Here is a 4,300-nt window from a genome sequence, read left to right on the forward strand (position 1 = left end):
GTATGTTGTGGGTCCTAGTCCATGAAAAAAGGTCATCTGACAGGACCCAGGAAGAGAACCTTCTCTGCTGTAGCACCCACCTTTGGAAGATCATTCCACCAGAGTTGAGTTTGCCCCCTTGACCTTGCTGGCCTTCTGGAAGGGCCAAAAAAACATGGTTCTGCCATCTGGCCAGCACCATGGTAGGTATGGAGCATGGATAGAGGTGTATTGCTATGGAAACTGAGCTCTCCCACAGATCATGACTTTTTAAAATAGCTTTTATTGGTTCCTATTCTTTTTATATATTTAAATTATTTTTAATATTATGGTTTTTGTGATTTTCTTGCATTATTTTTTTTTAATCTTTTTAGCTTTGTACATGGCCCAATCATATATGTGAGATGGGCACTTGTATAAACTTCAAAATAAAGTGGCTTTGCCTAAACTTCCATCCTTGCTTCTCTATTAGCATTCCTATAGAAACTGCATAACGCTTTTAATATTTAAGCATATGACTACTATTGCAATGTAACAAAATATATTTTACAATATATAATTTGAAGATGGTATTTAGTATCAAAACATACCTTTGAATGAAATCAATATGTCTATTTCAGGAAAGACAACTGAATAACTATTATATATAACAAAATCAATGAGGAAATGTAACAGATATATAAAAAATGACTTAGGATTTTCACATGGTGCAATCCATTGGCATACGACTTGTCTCTAGTCACAATATACAATTAGCCCTGAACTAATCCAACAAAGCAGTTATGTTCTTAAACTATTAATACCTTAATTCTCAGATGTCTTAAATATCATAAGGGGATTAATACACATAAGTGTTAAAAGATGCAGTGTGGAAAACCAATTGTCATTATTAGTTAGACGTAATGTTCTGCATATGTATATCAATTTAGTAGAAATAAGATTGGTTAACTACATAAAAAGAGCAAGAAAATCCAAGTGCAAAGCTTCAAAAATCCAACTGTTTTCAAGTAGCTTATTTTAAAAAATCAAATACAATTATAACCCAATATTTCCAAAGAGGAACAGCAGGGAAAATTCAGTATCACCTCAATATTGTAAATGTTAAATGAGGTACAGGTTTTGAAATTCAAAGACAACACTAATTTCTTAATGGTGTTAGTCAAGGTTTTTGTGCCATAGCCAAGATAGAAATGAAGAACTTTATATACTAGCCAGTATCCTATAGAATTTAGAAATTTAAACATTGATATATGATGCTAGCCTCAATTCTTTGTATTGACTATCCAACTCTAGGAGACTCTGGATAGCATACAAAACTAGTGGAAACAAAAGCAAAGAATTGAATCAACTAGATTACCCAGACTAAAATAACCCAATAGAGTCAAATAAGGTCCATCGAACAAATGAGCATCAACTGCAGGCCTGGGACCAAAGCCAAATTTTCAAAGCTTTCCAGAACACCAGGAGAGAGGGCACCATCCCTATTTCTAGAAGGATGCTGTTCCAAAGGCTGGGAGCCATAACAGAGAAGGCACACTTCCTAAGTCCCATGAGATGGCAATGCTTAATAGAGGGGGACCTGGAATGTACCCATTCTGTTGTAATTTACCAGGCAGGAAGAAACAAGTGGAGACAAACAGTCTCCCAGATATCCAGGCCCTAACACAGTACAGAGCTTGCTGATGTAGCAAAATAAAAAATAAAAATAATTTACAGCAGAGTCTTAGCACTTCAGATGCTAAGTATCCTAATGGTCAGGAATTGTGAAAATTGTCCATGTTATAAACATTTTGCTATAGGAAGCCACCCCTCCCCTCCCCACAAGAAATAAACAGTGACAGATGCAAACAAATAGGTAAAGGTCAAAAACACTTAACTAAGAGTCATTGCCTGAAAATCAATTAATAACTTTGAGATATTTCATGTAATCGTTGTTTGAAGGAAAATAAGCATTGCCCAACAGAAATTTCTGTACTAACCTGGAATCACAGCCAATCCATACTTGGCCTGTTCTGATATTCAAGTCACTTCTCTGCCACCTTTCCCTTACCGTAGCCAGACCAAGGTAATACTTCCTGGTTTCTCAGTCAGTCTAATCCACTTATGTCAGATTATTCAAGGCCTGCAATAAATATAGATATATAAATTCTGGCTTCATGCATATTATGTTTAAAGAACAGGTATTTTCTAAAAAGGTTTTCATTCTAGCTACTATATTACAAATGCTTTGTCTTTCTTAACCTATCAGTATCAAATTCCTTTTAGATGCCAGCTCTAATGTTTCACAATATAATCAAGATATTTAATACACTTACATCTTACCTTTATGTACAGAAGCTAAAACCCTTCCTCTTATTTTCCCCCACAACAATACTGTAAGGTAGACTGAGATGAGCTGTGAACCTCCATGGCTTAGAGTAACCTAGAATCTGGGTCTCTCCACTTCTATCTAGTGGTCTAGTCCCTAATCACTACAAAACACTGGCTCTCAAGTCCTGTTCAGTTCACTATGTAGTCCATAAATCATGACAATCATCTCATGTGTAATTATTTTGTTTACCATCAAATACAGAATAAGCATCCTACATTCTTCTAGCCAACATAAACAGGACAGACTAAGAAATGCTAGACTCAGCACACTGCTTCATCATTTCTTGTATCCAACAAGATTTTATACAATGGAGATATAACAAAAATGCCAAAACAAGCTTTCAGAATTAATATTTACTTCTACTATACTATGGTAACATTTTTAAGAAGTTACGTTTATCAACTCTTTTTCCATTTTTGTATTTAATCTAAAAAGCCAGACTTTGGAGAAATAAATTTATCTTAAATATCCCAGCAAAAATGAGTAATTAAACAGCCATGTACACAAAAAATATCTAACTAAGAAAATTGCCAGTAAATCAATGGTGCATCTCCCCACCTTGCTCTTCATTTTAATATGCTACATCCAGAGCACAAAAGTTGTTTAGCTTTGGTTTTCTCTAACTGAAGAGTTAGAAAAGCATATATATGTAACCTATTTGGGACACAGTTCTCTAACTAACTAACATACCTTACAAAAAGTCAGAGAAATTTACAATGATGGGTTACCCAAGAAATGTTTGAGTTTGCTAATTAGAATAAACAAAATGTACCACAATCTATTATGAAGGAAAAATCAGATTCCAAAAATCACTTTGGAGAGATATTTAAAACAAAGATAGGTATTTCACAGCAAGCTTACAAAAGTATACCTATACACAAAGGCATCCTTTTACTACATACATCCACCACCACCCACAATAACAAGAAAACGTAATTCTTCACCCTTTGAGAGAAAGCTAATAAGGGGGGGGGGGGAGGGTATCCATATATATCCATTATATCCATATATCCATACCAATGTAAGAATAGCTCCAAAGCCTCCCCCAACCCGCAGCTTTCACGACCCCACTGCAATAGACTGGCGTGAAATAGCGCAATGGTTTCAATCCATGGTATTACCTCAACTATATATATATTTAATATACGATTAACCCAGCTGCCTTGGTCGAGGTGGGACCCTGAACGAGTACGTGGGCTGGGCTCTCAAGGCTAACGCGTTGGCCGCCTAGCTTCCTACTCGAATACGTCGCGTTTACCTAAAAGGAGGGGTTTGGGGGGGGGGGAGAAAGCCCGAAGTCTATCAAGACCCCTCACCGGGACTCACGTGCCTCCTTTTGCGGGTGATGTGCGAGTGAGATATAAGGGGGAAAGTCCTACCTCCAAAGGAACAGAGGCGAAGCACTTCGCACATGGCTAGCCCATTCCTAACCGAAGGATGACTCAAGGCAAAACCACCCCCACTTCCCGACTTCAATCACCCCCCCTCCCCACCCGCTTCATCTCCAGGGGAAAGCCCGGGCCCATTGTCCCGCCTCAGCAAACATCCCTTTTCTCACCCCACTTCCCTCTTCCCTTCGGCTAGACCTTCAAGTGGTCCCCCGTCTTGGCGGATCCCACCCGCCCCTCCAGCCCGGCTTGCACGGATACCTGCTCCGGGAAAGAAATGGAGGGGGTGTCAATGCCGTACCCCGTTGCCTCCCGCCGCCGCCATCTTAACAGCAGTCCCTGAGCCTCAGCCCCAGTTAAATCACGCGAGAACTCACCACCTGGTAGGGGGAGCGAAGAAGAGACGCGATAATTGAGGGAAGATCAGGCGAGAACTGGAGGAGCGGGGAGGAAAGGAGGCAAGTCATGAGGAAACGAAAATCTCGCGAGACGTTGTCTCAGGCAACCACTTCCCGCGAGAAGAACAAACCAGAAGAGAACGGCGCAAGCGCCTGCAATGGCG

The 4,300-nt window shown here is 39.4% G+C and overlaps 1 protein-coding gene across 14 annotated transcripts in view; it reads right to left on the minus strand.

Moving 5' to 3' along the window:
* Positions 1–4,216, minus strand: part of HUWE1 (HECT, UBA and WWE domain containing E3 ubiquitin protein ligase 1) — a 117,568-nt gene extending 113,352 nt beyond the window's left edge. For 11 of the 14 annotated variants that reach the window (XM_032209144.1, XM_032209153.1, XM_032209151.1 and 8 more), the window contains exons 1-2: positions 4,000–4,106; positions 1,959–2,101 (exon numbers count right to left, since the gene is read on the minus strand). The gene's annotated coding sequence lies outside the window, so the exon portion shown is untranslated. The other 3 variants (XM_032209145.1, XM_032209157.1, XM_032209146.1) reach the window with 3 other exon arrangements.
* Between the last annotated feature and the right edge of the window lie 84 nt (positions 4,217–4,300).

Source organism: Thamnophis elegans, chromosome 2 (genome assembly GCF_009769535.1).
Source record: "Thamnophis elegans isolate rThaEle1 chromosome 2, rThaEle1.pri, whole genome shotgun sequence".
Taxonomy (NCBI): Eukaryota; Metazoa; Chordata; class Lepidosauria; order Squamata; family Colubridae; genus Thamnophis; species Thamnophis elegans.